The sequence below is a fragment of the Rutilus rutilus genome (assembly GCF_951802725.1).
Source record: "Rutilus rutilus genome assembly, chromosome: 21".
Classification (NCBI taxonomy): domain Eukaryota; kingdom Metazoa; phylum Chordata; class Actinopteri; order Cypriniformes; family Leuciscidae; genus Rutilus; species Rutilus rutilus.
Window position 1 is genome coordinate 23,642,982 of NC_140226.1, and position 20,273 is coordinate 23,663,254.

Here is a 20,273-nt window from a genome sequence, read left to right on the forward strand (position 1 = left end):
TATTGATCAGATGGCGTAAAGAAAGCTGGATTGTAAGATGTAAAATTACGACATATTTAAAGATTCAACATTTGTTTTTTCAAACAGAAATCATGGCAGTTCAGACGGAGTGATCACTAGTGCATTATCTTAACTCAAGTGGATTCTTTCTGATCATCAGAGAATCGTGCAAAACACTTCAACGTTTTCCACATTAACGATTTTCAAAACGAAATTAAAATAAGAGACAGTTATATTAAATTGTAATATGCAGCATTTAAACAATTAAGTGAATGAATTCTGGGTATATCCAGAAAAGCCAATAAATAAATAAGTGAATTTATGAAAAACCACATAAAACACAAAAACACTCCTCTTAATAAGCACATCTACTGAAAAAAAAAAAACTCTTTTGGCAGCATAGGAGAATATTACCGTACATATTTTATAAATGCTGCCATTGAAGACAGTCAGAAAAGGTCAGAGGTGATCCGCGGGACTAAGTTCACATTGAAAAGACCTCTATGACAAAACTCTATTAGGCTGTGTTTAATAAGGAAACAAATAGGCCTTCAACTTGCACTTCATTCAATAATATTCAGATACACCTTGAGTCAATATAAAAATTACAGATGTCTGAAAAGTAATCTAATTTGTCTTCAGAACTGCGAGAACAGGAAAAACTACATCTGAGGGTGAATAAACAAGGCTCATATGTTTCCCCAGAAAACATTTACACTGAAAGAGTTGCAGAATCCAGTGTCTTAAGTGTAGTTTGCATGGAGCTTTGCTGTGTTTGCACTGTAGAGCTGAAATATCACGGCCAGAGCTCGTTGTGCATTTGTGAGGCGAGTGATTCAGTTTGCTATAAATATGTCTGCCCTTTACATTCGGCCAGCACGACGGATTAGCAGCTTTCCATCTCCAACACCACGTGCGTACACAAAAAAGTTTGGTCCCTAGCTTGCCTCTGTATTTTTTTCCCATCTTATACCCTTGCTGTCAACTAAGGAGTGTGATGGTGTGCTGTATATGTGAAAGATGAATAGTGAGAGAGAAAGATAGTGAGAGAGATGTAGTTAGGGACAGCCTCAAGCACACAGAGCTCCAGTATCACTCTGATTCACTCGTTTCCCTCACCCTCTTTTTGCCTGATGGAAAGAGAGAGAGAGAGAGCGCTCCGGAGTTGGGGCGCACCAAGAGGCTTTTTAATCTGTTACCGAATGAAAGTGTGCCAGATCACAGAGCGGCTGATGTCACTCGGGAAGCTGTGGTGCTCGCGCTGCACTCTGCTGTCTTATCTATGGCACTGGGGCCACAGAAACCTTTTTGGAGACTGCTGCACATGTGCTCTACTTCTGTTTCAGTGTCTAAAATCATTCCCTTTTCCCTGTTGTGCATTTTATTTTGGCATATTTCTAATTAGATATAATCTGAAGTGCTGCGTGGAGTGGACAGTAATAAACCCTCACATATAGTAAACTCTAGCAGTGAGCTATACAAAAATTTTGCCATAATACCGTAATTACACTTCAGTTATTGTTGCAACTGTACTAGTGTCAATAAAGGTGTACTATGAATATCTTTGTAGTGAAAATGAACAAAACTGCATTATGAGCAAATAAATAAATAAAAGCATACTACCATTCAGGGTTTTTTTTCCAATCACAAATACAGCAACAACAGTACTATTGTGAAATATAATTTCAATATATTTAGAATGTAATTTATTCCCGTGACAGCAAAGCTGAATTTTCAGCAGCAATTACTTCAGCGTCACATTACCCCTCAGAAATATTCTAATATACTGATTTGATGCTCAAGAAACATTTCTTATTACTATTAGAATTACTTAATCAATGCTTAATATTATTGTGGAAACCTTGATACAATCAATCTAGAATACCTTTTGATCAATCTAGCATGTCCTTGCTGAATAAAGCATTAATTTCTTTAAAAACATATCTTACTGACCCCAAACTTTTGAACTGTAGTGAACACACACACACACACACACACACACACACACACACACACACACACACACACACACACACACACACACACACACACACACACACACACACACACACACACACACACACAGACTGTCGTTCTCAATTGTTTCAATCTCATTGCAGTAGAGAATAGAGAGGCCAATAGAGATGGCTATAGAGAGGCCAAACTTTTTTTTTTTATTATAAAATGATGTACACACAAAATGAAGCCTGATAAAAGCAGTTTAATTTCACACTGAATGGGTCAGCTCATGTGGGCCACCATGTTGAGATCACATTGCCAGCTGAATACTACCAGACACAGTATAAAGCAGACAGTCCACCTAGTCAGTGTAGTAACTATGTGTAGTAACGCACAGACGAAACGCAATAAACGCAGTCATTTTCTCTTGCTTTCGGAGGCGGATGCAGTTACAGTTCTGGGAGGGAATTATAGAACTTATTCAGAGCAGCGCCATGACAGTTATGAAAGTGAGGCTGTGAGGGTTAGACTTACCGTGATTTCAATGGCATCTGTTTTAAAAAACTGCATAAAGCACCTAGATCCCTTATACTTTTCCACAGCTCATACTGAATGGGGTTTATTGTCAACTGAAATTTCTCAGAAAGATATTTTTGCAGTGTTTCATCAGCAGAACAATCCCTTTCATTTCCGTTATTCGTGCAAAATTGTGCCATTCTCCATTTCATTAATGGGCAACTTGTGAAGAAACTAGAGAAACTACCTGTAGTTTCCACCACTCTTTAATTTAAATTTAAGTAATTTAAAGATGATTACACTAAATTCTCCTGACATTACAACAAAGGGAAATAGCAGTACATTGAAAATTAGCCATGTGTAGACAAGCTCCCTTTGTCACTCTGTACACATACAACTTCTTGAAGCGTCTCGTCACCCGACTTCATCAATCTACACAGCACATGGTGAAGTCACCGCCATCCCTTAGCTCCAGATTCACCCCTGTGCCTATAGCCTTATTCATATTTCAACATGAATCATGCTGGGATGTTGTGCTAGCATGAAAGGGTCATCTGACCCAGGGCTGTTATAAGCAAAAGAATTCAGGTCAGCTAGATGCTAACCGTTCTGGCAGGAGCCATCTATGGTGTACAGCATCAACAATGAAGAAAAAACACACACACACACACGCACGCGCGCACACACACACACAAAAAAAAATTCTACAAGTCTTTTATTTATCTTTTATTTACCTTTTTCTAGGAGCTCTAGCAGCAATTGGCATCCATGTATCAAGGCTGAATTACCTCCTTTAGTTTGGGACAAGCTAATCTAAATCTTTGGCACAAGTGATTGAAACGCTGACTTTCCATTGCAAAGCCCGAAGAGCATTGCATGCATGTCGCAGCTCCCAAATGCGATAAGATGAGCGTATTAGCTATTATTGGATGTAAACATTAGTAACCTCAGAACGGACTGGAAAAAGGCATGACTCCCCCACCCTGTTTTTAGCCATCTGTCCATGCACTGCAAGCGTATATTTATATGTAAATACACGCGATGCGGGTGCTCTTGTTTCAATGAAAATACTCAAGTTGTGATGTGATCCAAAGACTTGCGGCCAGGAACGAATCAACAGCATGAAGCTGGGCCCTGTCCTCGGCGGCACATAGCAAGAGGGCCAAAGGAAAATATGACACAGCAAGGCACAGCTGGGTCATTTAATGAATTAATGGAGGAATGTCTTTGCACTGCAACCGTGATTAAAAATAGGCCTTCAAGATGAAATCAGATGCCGAAGGATCAGGGTAAGAAGGCCGCATTGGTCATATTTTTAGGGGGACAGATGATGAGGAAAGCCAGATTAAGGGACCTCATGAGAACATTTCCTAAGCAGCTGATGGGCTTCTCAAGCCAGACTTCTTATAACTGCACTGGGTCAAGAGCGCAGAGCTGTGGTCCACTTCTCTGATGAGGAACCAGGGGGCTGCTCTAACCTCAAAGCAATCTGCTTCTCTTAAGAAGCTTGATGGTGTAGTTACAGACGTAGAAACGGTGATCAAAACTTGCATAGGCCAGGGGTGTCCGATCCTGCTCCATGCACTCCTAAAAATAAAGGTTCTTTATTGGCATCTATGGTTCAATGAAGAACCTTTAACATCAATGGAAACTTTCCATTCCACAAAAGGTTATTTTAAGTGGTTATTAAAAGAGACTGTTAATAAATTATCTTTTAGGAACTGTTTACTGAAAGGTTCTTTGCAGAGCCCAAAATGGTTCTTCTTTCACCTACTGTTTTATGAAGACTATGAACTTAGACATACTACCATTTTCACACAAGGTTTTTCACCTGCTATACAGTAGGTATTCGAACAAAGGGCTAGTAACCCTGAAGACTTTAATTAGCTGGTTCAGGTGTTTAGCAAGGTTGGAGCTAAATGAAACCCGCACATGAGCAGGACTAAAAACCACAGTCACAAGAATCCTGTCCCCTCTTCCTCAAAGCCTGATCAAAAACATACTGTAGCAAGCTGATGTGATATATTTATCTAGCTAATAAATAGCTTTTCTTAAACCGTTAGCACTATGCTAAGCTAGTAACCTTAAAAAAGTAACATTTTCATTAATACACCATTAAGTAGGACATTATTAAACAAAGTAACACACGACCTGGTAGGGGTGTGCGATAGGGCTGAACGATATTCTGTTTAAACATCGACATTGCGATGTGCGCATGAGCGATAGTCACATCGCCGGAACATGCGATGTGAAGGGTAGTAGCACCCATGGTGTATTAAGAGAACGGTAGCACCAGGGTAGCACACAGTAAACACGAGTTTGTTGTATGGCTTGTTGCTGGGGTGACATGCACGTTCCGCGTGCCTGCACAGTGATTGTTTCGCTGTGCCGCTGCTCACCGCTCACAGCCAACATTCACTGGCAATCCTATAGCTAAAAATGGGCGACGAAGAGGATCCGGCGCAAAAAAATGATGATTTCGTACCAAAAAGAAAGTCAAAATCAGCTATTTGGGACTATTTCGGCTACAAAAAGGAGGATGTTGACCAAAAAGAGGTACTTTGCCTGGAGCGTTATAAAGTTGTGGATGGTTGTCTTTTTTAAAAAGTCTTTTGTCTTTTATTTTTCGTGTTCGCATTTATGAGGAAAAAAGTTACGTGACAGTTCTCCATTACGGACGCGACTGCTCTTAAAGCGGCACTAAAAGACTGCTTTAAAACTTTCACAGAGACCTCAAACAGAAAGCACAAAGCCTTTCTTCAAAGCGAATTTCGTTTTGTATTAATTGTATCTTAATTTTAATCAGTGTTTCATTATCCAATTTCCTGGATTTAATAAATAAAAAGTAAATATAGCAGACAATAGATAATCACAACACGGAGGCGCCAGCGCCTGAACTGGAGCTTAAGCTATCATCCATGAACCTAAACTTAGCGTATAAGGTAGCCTACTCGCCTCACACACCTAAAAAAAAAATAGAAATATATCTATTATCTACAGAAATCTCTACTTTTAAACAGAACCATTCAAAACAAAATAAAACTATGTAATCCGTATGAAATGTGCATTTCTCTCCGGCGCGTTCACTACTGCGAAGATCACGAGTCAGTATCGTCAACTTCATCTTTGCAGCCGACACAGAAAACACTTGTTTATTAATAAACAATTAAAATGTCTCATTGAAATATTTTACATATTCATAATCATTACTTTTGCTGGTTCTTTGTGACAGCTTTTAGGTGCCGTTTACATGAACTGCATCAACGCAGAATAACACTCACGGGACACTGCATCAGAATCGAAAACATAGACAGAGGGAGAGAGAGAGAGAATACGATTTTTTTACTTATTTTGAGGAATTATAGCCTAATGAACAAACAAACATCTGTTAAGAGCGCCGCCACGTTGGATTGCGTAGAACGTTCACCGAATTCTGACAGAAATATGTTCTAATTTTGGAATAAAATATTAAGTGACCTTTTTGTCACTTGTAATGAAGCTTGCTTATTAGTGAAATTATTAATATCATGGAATGGCTTTAGCCTGGATTGATGGCTCGCAATATATATCGTTGGGAAAAAAATATCGCAATGTAATTTTTTTCCAATATCGTGCAGCCCTAGTGTGCGATATCACGATTTTTGCACGGGGACGATTAAAATGTCTCCATAACCTCCTTTTGAAGAAATATTGTATTATAGTGCTACAGTGCATTCTATCAGTTGCAGTTCTGGCACCTTCGTCTCAACATACTGTACAACACGACGTACATTCACATCACATGTTAACGCAGACGCAGCATAATACTCACGGGACACTGCAATTCACAAAAGTTCATTATTTGCATGTGCTTTACAGCCTTGCCGGTTAAACATTTCATTCGCGTGCCGATACGCTGTTCTAACATGCACTTTTCTAAACGCGCAAACACCCGAAGCCCACAGGCACTAAAAGCCTGTCAAACAGTGTCTGATAACTGGACTAAGTTATTTTTCGAGTGTTATTGTGCTAATACTGTCAAATACACAGGTTTACACAGTTGGTTATGTCTAAAGTGAAAGCAAACATTTAAGATAAAATCTGATGCGTGTGACATGTGTGTATTTTAGATGTGCGCCGGTCTTAAAGTGACAGTAGCCTAATAGTAAACATGCTGCCGCTTGTCCTTAAAGGGATAGTTCACCTAAAAATGAAAATTCTGTCATTATTTACTCACTCTAAAGTTGTTCCAAACCTGTATTAATTTCTTTCTTGTGCTGAACACAAAAGAAGATATTTTGAAGAATGTGGGTAACCAAACAGTTGCTGGTCCCCATTGACTTCCATAGGAAAACATAAACTATGGAAGTCCCTGGGGACCAGCAATTGTTTGGTTACCCACATTCTTCAAAAATAACTTTTATTTTCAACAGAAGAAAGACATGTATTTAAAATTTTAAAACAACTTGAGAGATTTTCATTTTTGGGGGAACTATTCCTTTTATATTAATAAAACAACATAAAACAAAGAGAAAATCACTCACTGCTCTTGACAAAACTTTAATTGTAGCTTTAATAAGAATCAATGTATAATTTATAAAGTGAAGTCTATGTAGTGTTTTATTTGTATATTTGTTCATTTAATTTCTTTCTTGAATGCTACTGTTAAATATACCTGTAGATGAAAAAATAAAGCACTGATTATTTTATTTGTATATTAAGTTGTATATTTATAAATGTAATGTGTATCTTTGTTCCTATTTTTTAATAAATAAAAAATAATGACAAAGATTTTTATTTTCGCAACTTTGGCCTAAATGTTTGCCATTCTTTTTTATGTTATGACCTTGTAAGGCAGTGGTTCTCAACCTTTTTCTGGGCCAGCACCCCCTATCCAATATCCAGGTCCCTGACTGCCCCCCACCCCCAAACTAATGAGCGAGCAGGAACGAGTGAGAGTTAACAGATGAAATGAATACAAAATTGTAATTTATTAATACAATCGAACTATACTCCACAGTGATTAATCAAAAAAAACAAGCTATAAACTGCATTGGCATAGCAATACCAGTGTTTCTCGCATGATTTTTGGAAAATCTGTGGTGGGTGGACCTTGGGACTTCTAGGGGGGTTCGGGGGCATGCCCCCCCTTAAGAAAATGTTGTGCATTTTAATGTTAAATTCATGAATCTGGTGCACTTTGAGAGTTCAAAATTAAAAGCTCCAACCCATATTCAGTGTGCAAATTAAAGAAAAATTCAAACCTCTTTTAGTTGTGTCTGTCTACATTACACTACTACATAATAATAGTTATAATATTAATCCCATGACAGTAATAGCCATATGACAAATGCACTGAAAAATAAAGGACAGTCATTAAAGCGGTAATGTTTGCACTTAGGTTTTATTACGCATTTAGGAGAGAATTGCAAGAAGCTGCTTACATTAACCTTACTTTCGAAAAATAAATAAATACAATCATGATTTTTCATGAAAAATTATGTTAGAATTGTAGGCCTAAAATACCTTGGTATCAGCTTGTTTTCATCAATGGTATAATTAATACAATTACAATTTGGTTTGTTGTGATTAATTTGTGTTCATAATCAGTAAAAAAAAAAATCTTCTAACAAGAATAAACACATATGAACAATAAAATTATTATTGTATTATTAATTATATCTTGAAACTACCTAAGCAGCGTTTCGCGCTCAGATGTGATGGCGGAATGAATACATTACCAAAATGTGATTGCAGAATATATTTAAATTATCCATCAAATTGTCATTTTCTCCTTACTGTCTTGCGAGTTAACAATAATGTCTGACCAGTAAATTACTTGGTGAACAAAGAAAACATTTTGGCATTAGGGTATGGAATTAGTTAATGCCTAAAAATGTAAAGGTTTTACCTTTTAAAAAGAATTTAGTTTAATTTTAAAATTCGTCACTGGAGTGAATGGGAACATGATTTATTGAAAATATTTGAAAAAATATAATTGTTTCTTCAGTCAATACGTTTTAATGGCTTGTCAACTTTCCATTCCTCCGCTGCGTGATTCTAGTCAGCGCTGGATTCTAGGCACCACCGGATTGTTGTCAGCGCGAAACACATTTTTGAGCATGTGAATGCTGATTCTTGTCAGCGTTGGATTCTAGTCAGTGCTTGAGCACTGGTCTATGACTGGAAAAATAATAGAGTCGTTGCAAAAGTAACGATACATAGCTTAGGCTACATGTCGCATTAAACTGGAAGAAGAATCACAACAAGCGTATCGGTGAGAACACTCATTTAAACAGCAAATAAACACACACCCGAACTTGACTGCACATCTTATTTTTGACATTATTGATACTGAATTCAATCGTAATGCAATAGAAATGAACACAAAAAACCTGCCTAGTGCCTGCCAACAACACTGACGGTAGACTTGCGGTCAGGAGTAGAGCGGCTGCGGACTAAGGTTTTTTTTTATTTTTTGAGCGCTGCTGACGTATTCTTTCACGCGCACCATAGACGCGCGTGCGCACACAATATGACATCACGCTCTGCGCATATGTTTTACAACATAATTTAACATATACATAGTCCTAACACTTTTTAAATAACCCACTAAAAGTGTTTATTACAAATAAATTACTAAATGCTTAAAATGAATAAAAGTAAATGAACAAAAATTTGCATTATATATTTAAACTCGTGAACACCTGAACGCCCCCCTTTCAAAAATCTTTCTTCCAACGCCCCCCGTTGTTCTCTGAACGCGCCCCTTGAGAACCACTATTGTAAGGCTTTGTTTTTAAAATAGGGACATTAGTTCGGCTGTAATGCTCAGTCACTTGTAAAATAGTAAAACCAACATGCAAAAAAGAATCGTGATATATTTTTGCCATATCGCCCACCCCTACGACCTGGCTTAGTGCAATTATCAATCTATTTAATTAAATATTTGCATTGTGTGTACTGCGTTCTGTCTTCTGTGAGCAGTTCATTTTCCAGTGTTTTCAGCGTCTCAGCAATAATTGCTGCTCCACAAACTCCATCTCTGCATCAACTCTGAGTTTGGGTCACTTCTAACGTGCATTTGAGAATGCAACATGCGGCAACCATCTTCCCTAAACAAGCTGTTGTCAACCAAAGAGAAACTTTATGGGCTCCCTGCAGTTTTCTGCCAAAATAACATGGTTAATGAGAAGGAGGAAATTAAGACAGCCATTAATAATAGCATTGTAATTTTACAGTTGTATTGCCTTTTTTTTAACTTAAATACTTTTTTACAGTGACTTATTACAATCAGGGTCCGAAATTAACTTTTTGGCTCACCTGCCACAGGGACTGGTAGATGAAAAAATCCACCAGCCAAGCATATTTTTTACCGGCCAAAATAATAAACATCCTTTTTTTTTGTCACTCATTTCAGTACATTTAATTGAGATAATAAGGTAGGCCTATTATGTTGAATACAAATACAAACATAAAGAATTGTCCAGAGAAAAATTTGAAATTTATAATAAAAAATAAAAAAATTATATATTGATCAAAATGAGCGAAATGTATGAAATATTACTATCATTGGGGTGAAATAAAAACATTTATGTCAGTTTTGTTACCTGACTCATGTGGAAGGGAAGGCAGAACGTACTCGGTTCTACTTACGTAACCTCGGTTCCCTCAGAGATAAGGGAACGAGTATTGCGTGAAAAGAACTGCCATGGTGTGTAAAGCAGAAGCAGCCTGGCCAGCGGCGGAGTAACGTATGCACGATCCGCGAGTGCTGAAGACGTTCTGCACGGCTTAGATGGGTGCACGCCCACCGCTTCTTCCAGTGGCGGGAGATTCACATATCCTTTTTCCTCAGCGCCGTCAACAGATAGAGAGCGTTAACTGTACGTACACACCGCCACCGACTTGAGCTGCAAAGAAGCTCTGGCTGCCCTGTCAAGGACGCTTGTCAAAAAGTTGACGCTTTGGCCGCTTTGAATAGTGAGTGAGTGAGTGAGTGCGCGCGCGCGGTCAGTCACCCGCCAGTGTGGCGGATAGCCTTTTGAGATTTACTCGCCAAACGGGAAATCTACCCGCATTTGGCGCTTGGCGGGTGTTAATTTCGGACCCTGATTACAATAGTAATTTTATTGTGTTTAATGCTTTAATTTAGTAATAATAATGGTACTATCATTAAATAAATAAATAATTTATAGTTAAATTAATATATTTTTGGACAAATTGTGCAAAAAAAAATAATTTTGGATCAATGTACATGACATGCATATTTTTGTGTCCAAGTGCATTATTTCCTTTTAAAATAATTTAATAAATTCATGATGACATATATCACTATTCTATAAAATCTATTTAGTTTAAATTAATTTTTAGTATATTTAAATAATACATATTGTTATCTTAAACCCCCAAAATGTCAGGTGCAACTGCCCAAACAAATGAATAGACTAAGAAAATGATTTAAAATGGTGTCTTAATAATACAAAATAAATACTATGGCATTATTTTTGGTATGAAACCTTTCATATAAACTAATTTTACAAATATCAGTAGTTTAAAAGCTGTTGAGATAATTGAAAAACTTTAGTCCAGCAATTTGTATATTTTATTCTCAAATGTCAGGGTGGCACAACTGCATACATGGCTCTTTCATTATGAATTGACAAGGTAATAACAGTAAACATGACAATGCACCATTCAGAGAACACCAAATGATCCTTGTGGCAGAGTGAAAAGTTTTGTAGATCTCTCTCGAATACTGGAAAAAACTGCTGATTTTAAGTATACTGTAGGTGGTAGGTACACTTTCCATATCATGTGGTACAACTACAGTATATATACATACAACTATTTGGTTGTAGCACCTGACATAAAAACAATCAAAAAAAGAATGGTTTGGGGGCATAAGGAGAGTTACCGTTTCTAAGTAGGTTGCAAGAACACCAAACGTGACCATTACGCGACAAGGTCAACAAAACCTAAAAGATGCATACCTCAGTCCAGAGCACCTGTGAAATGGATCCGTTTCGCCTCATCCCCTACAAAGCTCAGATGAAGCTCCCTGGACTTCGACTAGCTTCGTCATACAGATGACACACTGTCACTCTGGGATTACATGGAGATAAAACACTGCTCTCTCAAATCTCTGGGGTCCTCCCTCAATTTTCACAAGTACTCTTTGCAGGAAGAGCAAAATAGTGAATCACTTCAATGCAGCTACAAAAGAAACGTGATGAAACCGCAAAAACAACCTGGACAAAGGTGCGGAGGCAGATAGGACAGGCACTGGGTAGGAAACAGGCTTCCAAGATTTGAGCTCATGGCTTCAAAGGACACGCAGTGCAGCACAGAAAGAACACAGCAGGACCAATCTGAGGCTAGAACAAAAAGAGCCGCACTCCTACAGTGCCAATTCATTTCTCCTTATGAAACTGTTTAAGTTGGAGGGCTTTTCTTCTGGGAGGCTCTCAGCCAGAAGAGCTTGGCGCTATATTAATTTCATCCCTTTACCTTTTGCAACCCGGAGACCTCTGACCTGCCTTACCTGTATAAATAGAAAGAACTAATTTACTAGCGAGAAAGCGCTAAGGGGCAAACATGTCCTGGGTAATGAAGTGTTCAGCTTGTGCATGATTAACCAGCTGGTGGGGGTGGGGCAGAAACCACAGGCCATGAAATAAGGGGTAAAATTGATTAGCAATTTTCATTTACACAGCTAAACAAAAGGTGTTTTGCATATCACCCTGGTTAGTTTACGCTGAAAATACCATGCGTGAAGCTAAGCTAACGGACCTAACTTTTTTAGGTGATACTCCCAAACACACACACACACAAAAACAAGAGCTATTTTAAAAGAGGTGTTCATGCAGGCACACTGTACCAGGTGCAATGCTTTCTGTTTGTGGTCCAGTTCTAAATCTAGACTGGTGAACAACATGCCCAGAATGTTAAAGACACAATATCATTTGATCCTATTGTTGTATGGCAATTGTGCACCACTTTCAAAGTGGTCTCTTGCTGCTATTTTGGTAATCATTGAGATACTTTTTGATTACACACATCTCTCTGGGTCTATGCATTAACAGGTAATATTCATGAAAACATATCCTTTGATTAAACGTTGATTCACATTGAATTTAGACTACTTTACTTGCCACAACAAAACAAAATCAGGATTGCATTGGGAATTATTAAACTTAAACTTTACAAGAATATTACAGGTTGGGTAACATTTGGGGTGATTAAGACCATTTAAAAAGCACCAGTGTTTTCACCAATTAATTTCTATGCATTTAAAATTTTCCATGATTTTTACTGTTGCACTTTATATATATAATAGAGTTTGCATTTACAAAAAATCTATTTCTAGCCAAAATATTTCTAGAAAAACATAAAAAATAATCCACAATCCACTGGAAATACCCAATTAAAAATCCCCTGATACAGTATTTCCAGGATTCCATGAATGTGGGACCTATGCATCTTAATTAACATGTTTCTGTGTGCGAAAGAACTTGTATTGGTGCTTTTATGAAAATATGAGCTTAAACATTTATGCTAAATGGTTTGCATTAAATTCCTTAGACTGCCCATACACTTCCATTTTAAGCACATACGTCCTTAAGAATTCGCCAATCAGACGCAATTCATCTTGAACACAAAACATTACTTTTAAAGCATTTTAAATTACTTTCAATTAATCTGACAAACAGACACACATAATAAATAACAAGTAAAATTAAAGAACCACCAGAATTACACTCATGCAGCAGTTCTAGTTTTCCTTCATTTTAACAAGTGTGTGTGTGTTTGCCTTAGGCACTGTCATCATCTCATCCACTGCAACGATTTTATATTCAGATATTCACTTTATCGCTGTTAACTCCCAAACAGACAATGAATCTCCTCTACTGAATATATTCATGTTATGAGTACTGCATTATGATATAAAAAATCATAAAATAAAGAGCATAAAAAGTATTTTTGGTTAAGTCCACACGCAAGTCCATGACATAACCAGAATCAGAATCATATCAGAATAGAGTGTCATACAGACCAAAATACAATTATTATATTTAACATACATATCAGATGCCTACAGTATTACTCAGTATGTACACTACACCCTTTACATGTTTGGGGTCAGTATGATTTTATTAATACTTTTATTCAGCAAGGATGCATTAAATTGATCAAAAGTAATTGTAAATACTTTTACATTGTTACAAAAAAAAAAAAAAAAAAAAAAAAAAAAACTCGACCCCAGTTTACTCATTCTTTCATAAAGCCTAGTCCCGAAACAGCTTCCTCTTATTCAGCTTTCCCATATAAATGCTGTATATTATGCTAGAAAAACTAAAGTTGGCTCTGCACATGAAAAAGTAGGGCCGTGCAGTACCTGACAGATAGTAAATGCAGCAGAAAAAAAACTTCTCTCCAATACACTGTACACAACTCCAAATTTAATTTTCTGCAAGATTACACACAATAATTACTAGCTTTATAAACCCCATAACTAATGGCTTCCAATTAGAGGATCTATAGGTATCGATCTGTCGAGAATTTGAGAGTAGCTTTAACACAAAGCTCTTAGTCTTAAAGAAAACACTGGAGCCATCCACCAAGGATGAGGAGAGAGGATATGGAAAGGGGCTGACTGGACTGATGGGTCTTTTTTTACAAGTAACGTTAAGATTGCAGATGCCAAAAGCAACAACGCAATTAATTCATCTCATTTCACCGTTGTTTAGATCGCTTGAGACTCCTTATGAATGCTGGAGTATTCCTCCACGGCCTTCAGATTTATGGCATCCATCTACCACATTGTTTAGCTTGCTTGTTAATTATTCAAAAGGTGAAGGATACTTCAGAGTGTGGCCTCCACTAATAAACCATAGAAGATTAATTTCCTCTAGGAAGCCACATTTCAAACTGGCCTCTCACAAGGCTGAAAGTTAAAAACACCATCACACCTTAGCCACACAACAAACTCTGAGTTAAAAATGCCTTCCATGATAATCTAGAGGCAAAAATGTCTTAAATCATCAAACTGAAACATAAATAAATAATACCGGTACACATTTCATCTTCAAATAAACATCTCACATTTAAAAAAAATACTATTATTATTATTACAGCTAAAAAATGCACCATAGTATATCTACACATCTCACACAATTAAAAAAACTAACAATAATAATTGACTCCATACTCAGTAACTTGGACAGGAATATCTCGGCCACAGCGTTTATGGTAGTGGGTGCAAGGTAATCCACATTTCTTAATTCAGTGTGTTAATCCCCAGGATTAACAATCTAAATACCTCTTTTCAAGATAATGAATTGACGCATATGCGAACGAGTAACCGCATGTTATGTGGATCCCCAGCTTCACAGGAAATCAAAAGACCTCAGTGTTCAGAAATTAATGCATAGGCTACTCTTGCAACTCCAGAGTCAAATCCTGCTGAACTAAAGCGACATGCTGTGTACCATGCTCCAGAATACATTGGGAAGAGGGTGATCTTGTAAACTTGACGGATACATTATGACAGTGGAATACTAATCAGAAGATCATCTTTGCTCAAAGTCTACAGGATTTCAGAGGCCTTTTGCACTGAAAAGCAAACCGAGGATTAGCAGTAAATAGATCTTTTACAGGAACAGAGATAATCAGTATATAAACTCAAGTCTTGAATCCATATCAAAATAATTCTCTCTCTCTCTCTCTCTCTCTCTCTCTCTATATATATATATATATATATTGTTAATTACCATTCAAAAGTTTGAAAGACATATCTTATGCTAACCAAGGTTGCATTTATTTGATCAAAAATACAGTAAAAACTGTAATATTGTAATATATATATATATTATTTTTTTTTTACTTTTTTATTACAATTATCTGTCTATTTTAAAATATTTAAAAATATTTCTTCCTGTGGTAGCAAAGCTGAATTTTCAGTTCCAATCTTCAGTGTCAAATGATCCTATTTCTAATTCTAATATGCCTATTTAGTGCTCAAAAAACAACTCTCTACAATGCGAGTAAATTGCATATACGACCAAATTTCACGAGAGGTGACTAAAAAATGTCTTTAATTAAATTGGTAAATTGCACGATTACAGTCACCTGTAATTGAGTTAGAGGCAAAAAATAAGTTTAGCACAGATATCATTTCATTAGCCTGGTAATACCAAACTCTGCTACTTCGCTTTGCTTCGTAGACAGAGTCTGGAAGGGCGTAATAGAAAAGCGTTTTCTTTCTCGCGGGGGGGGGGGGGGGCGCTTGTCTGAAGTTTAAAATCATTGGTTACCCGTAAGCCAATCACATAACGTTTGGTTAAGAAGTGTGTTATGCGCCGACTCAGCCGCATTGAACTTCAACTGTAAACACATGTATGATGCGAAAACAAAACCATCGAGCGAAATACCGGACTGAACATGGCTGTGAACGACTTTTGCAGATTATGTGAAGTAAAACTACGCATCCACGGTACAATCAGCGTCTACGTCACCGCTCTCAGCCCGCCCTCTGTTCGTTGATTGGCCGGCTGTTTTGAGGCCGGAGGAAAACTGAAAGACAGGTCGATATCTCAGACTGAGTTCAGAAGCGAACTGAAATTGAGCGGAAGTACGAAGTCTGACGTAGTCAGGCTATCATTTCATTGCCTGCTAGGGGTGTAACGGTTCTCGGTAAAAAGAAAAGTCGAACTGTACCATTCTCCACCCATAGTTCGGCACGCACTTGCACCATGGTTCATCTCAAATCTGTTGACGCATACGCATCTATAATATGGTTTGTTGAAAATAACAACACGTAAAACAGACAGAGTTAAGCTAATGTATGTTTCTGTCGATGGATACACATTTTGGCTTCCCCTAAACTTTGTTCGATGCGAGTGCCGTATGTATATATGTTTAAACTAAACTCATTTAAGCCTTGCCATTTTAAACATTCAAGCACAAGAAGACACGAAAGAACTTGCGCTCGCGCTGTGAGAAGATTTGTGAGTGTACTCATCCAAAGCGCGTACACAAAAAGAATTGCGCTTGAATGGACAAATTCACACAAAAAATGTGCCTAGCAAACAGTCAGTTATGTCTTAAAGCTACAATATGCAGGATTTTTTTTGCCTCTAGAGGGCGCTACATTCCAAACAACAACAACGGCGTAGCTTGATGACGATGTGAAGGAGCGTGGAATGATGGGAACTGTCGTTTTAAACTCCACCGTGGATGTAAATCAGTCAGACGGGAATCGAAAAATCATGTTCATGGATGAGGTTAAGTTTTTTTTTATAATGCAATGCTTTTTGTGGCGAGGGGGGCGTGGTTCAGCGCGGTCTGTAATGGGAGAGAGAAGAGACGAGCAAGTAGGTCAAGTGCAAATGACGAACGCCTGTGTCTTATTGCTGTGATCCGCGTGGAGAGACCGCTTATAAGCCGCGCGCTGGAATGAGAGAGAGACTGAAGACCGGTGGATCCGAGCTCTCATTTTTGAACTGTTTTGTGCCGTCGCGGTTGCCACGGTGAATGCGCGTTGTGCGCGACTTTTGTTTGTTTTGCTTTATTTTAATAAAGTATGAGTCCCAGTCACGCCGACCCCTGTCTTCTTCCTTCCTGACTGACTTAAAATGAAAGTAAGGTTTAATACTACATTGGTTATCATAGATGTTACTGTATTGTTGTAGATGTATGTCGAATTCATTGTTGTGATAGCGCGGCGCAGTTTTACGTGTTCTAAACAATTGTTGTAAAAGTACATTCGAACATACCCACATCATTTGCCAAAATACTGATTAATCTTTATGTATAACACATGCTATATTTATTTACATGGCCATAAACACCAGACGTGATACACAATGTCAATAAACTAAACACAAATGTAAAGCAATAATACTTTCCTTACATAAACATAACTATTACCGAATGCTACATTTGGAAAATATAAAATTAAGCATACTTTGTCGACAGAACCAGCTGCAATCGGTAAAGAATAATTGTGTTCCATAACGACTGCACAAATCAAGCTAACGTTTGTTACTTGATAGACGCTACAACTACTACTTCCGCATTTGTCCAGGACTCCTGGCAGTACGAGCGGAAACCGAGGGTAACGCGGATATGATGCAATTGACTGGCGACTCCCAGCTCCCCCCTGCTCTAACGCCCCGTTTCCTTGGTTAAAATCGCATTTTTTTCACGATTTAAAAATAGTTGGAAACATTTGGGATATTGTAAGTAATCAACTTAACAAAATATATAACACTGGCCTTGAGATTATGGGATATTTTAATGCAAAATTCTTGCATATTGTACCTTTAAGTGAACGTAAATAGTTGAGAAAGACAACGCATGTGTATCAGTAAAAAACAAAAGAGAAGAGCCAAGGTCTAGCTAGGACCAAGGAGCAGGACCGGAGCACACAACGTTTTAAGTGATTTTTATTGGTGCAAAACGACTAACGTTTCGACGCCCATGCGTCTTCTTCAGAGTCAAGATGCATGTGTATCAGTATCAGTGTACTGGATCTGTGCATTATGTCTTAAAGTGACAGCTGCCTAATATTCTGTATGTCTGTTTTTAATGTTCATCAAACAACAAAAGACAAGGAAATCACTCACTATTCTTGACTAAATAGCTTTTGTAACTTTAATTATGATTAATCTATTTAAGTTCAACAGTTAAGATTATGCAATGTTTTTCGCAGTACTTGGTGACTGACGTCTGTCTAACTCTGCATAGCATGAAACATGCTGATGACGTGTGATGTCTGTGTGAGCAGGGTGCACAGAGGTATGAAAATACATACGGTGACAGGCAGGTAGGAAATTGTACCATGCAATGATTGGACAAACATTGTATGGTCCTACGTCTTCCAAAGATGAGATATATACATATAAAAATACATTTAGACCACGTAACTTAGTGATTGCTATCAGTCCAAAATTTTATATTTATTTTGACATTTGTTAAAGAATACATTTAACTGTGTTATTAAATAATTTGATTGCTAAAGATTATTTTGAGCATTAGGTGATGGCCAAGGTAAAATAAATGTAAAAATAGGAGAAATGTGCAAAAAAAAAAAAAAAAACACTCCAATATCGACGCATAACCGATATGGTACCGATATACTGTGGATCACAAGCAAATACCTGTACATCTGCACAACGACACTTTTTTATTCACTGCCGTCTATTTTTGATGTTCACAAGTAGAACCACTAGACAATATAGAGAAATGACAAGACAGTGGATCAGTAGTTTTTATTGCAAACATGCGGCAGAGCTGTGGCAGGCATCACTGATGTGTGTATTAATAGACGATCCACATTCAGAAAGCTTCGGGTATCAATTAGGGAGTGATGCATACACAGCAAACAGGGTGCGAGTATATTCCTCCAAAAAAAAAAAAAAAATCATCCAAGCCTGTCTGGTTGTACAACGTAAGTACTAACATGATCAGAAAAGCCTCTTTAGCTGGTGTCAAATTTTCAGTATTGCAAGTATGTGGGAATTATTGACTGGCTGACCTGGATTGGCTAGCAGAGCAGGCACAGAGCTACGATGAAATCCCTCATGCTCTACATAAATACAGTGGGATTGTAACAAGCGTACATTTGCGTGTTTTGTATTGTGTCTGCAAAATCACTGCCATGATGTGAAAGATGCATAATCTTAAGCGATACTTCCATTGTGTACAAATTAAATCATGGCCTACGAGCAGGTAGTCCTTACACGAGAATGTAACCCACTGTCTTTAGTCCTATTATAACACAAAATAAAACAACTAAATCATTACACACTACAATGTTGTGACAGTATGCTTCAGTTCGCAGAGAAACAGAGATTACCCGGCTTTGTACTACAACCGAGCGTAAGCTTCACAGAACAAAGTTTGGCAGGCTTTTTCGGAGACATAAGGCATTTTATGTTTCACCTAATCCCCTGTCAAAAGCATTAAGCATTTAAAGAACCAAGCGCCACATATCCAGAACCACCGTGGCTCAGTCAAGCCTGGCGGGTCAACACAGAGCAGCAGGTCTCCCATGCACCCCTCTGTCCCTCCCCGTCAGAGGTGTGCCTTACTTACGCTGGATCCTGGCTTCCCTCAAAGAGTTCTCTGGTGCAGTTTTTCAAGGACAAGGACGTCCGCCCGCCGGCTGCCTCTCGCTTTTCCTCCCCTTTCCCAGTGCAGCGACCACAAACACACACAAAAAAAGCCTGCTTGCTTTCCCTCAGCTAGCCTGAATCAGGGGCTGTGTGTTTCTCTCAAAATCATTAAGCAGGACCCTAGCTTGGCAAGTGGGGGTTAGAAAGAGGAGGGAGGAAAGAGAGAGAGCGAGAGGAGAGAGAGAGAGAGAGGGAGAGAGAGAGGGAGAGAGAGAGAGAGAGAGAGAGAGGGAGAGAGAGACGAGGCTGCTGGGCAAGCTGACCGGCTCGTTCCCTCTTGCTTGTGTACTAGTACACAGCGCCGGCTGATCTCCTATTGCAAGCCGGCAGAAAAGAGCCGCTTTACTGAAAAGCAGAAGCATCACGTTTCAAGGAAGTGGGAGCCTGGATCTCCGGACTAGGGAGCTAACTGTCACCAGCCTCTGGGATCTGTGGTCCCTGATGTATGCCTGTCTCATGTGAAAAATGTTGATTGTTCAACCTCCCCAAAAACCAGACTTCCATAAACAAACAAACAAACAGCTATTTCAAGAGGGTTCACATTTCTGGGAATCCTCTCCAGCTTTCCTGCTCATCTCACAACGCAGGATTTGAGCGGAGACTTTAACTCTCGAATAAAACAGCAGCTGACTATGTTTG

At 38.2% G+C, this 20,273-nt stretch overlaps 1 protein-coding gene across 1 annotated transcript in view; it reads right to left on the reverse strand.

Moving 5' to 3' along the window:
- esrrga (estrogen-related receptor gamma a) overlaps positions 1 to 19,754 on the reverse strand; it is a 170,419-nt gene extending 150,665 nt beyond the window's left edge. Inside the window, exon 1 of the mRNA XM_084394318.1 lies at positions 19,555 to 19,754. The gene's annotated coding sequence lies outside the window, so the exon portion shown is untranslated. The remainder of the gene's footprint in view (positions 1 to 19,554) is intronic.
- Positions 19,755 to 20,273: the final 519 nt, after the last annotated feature.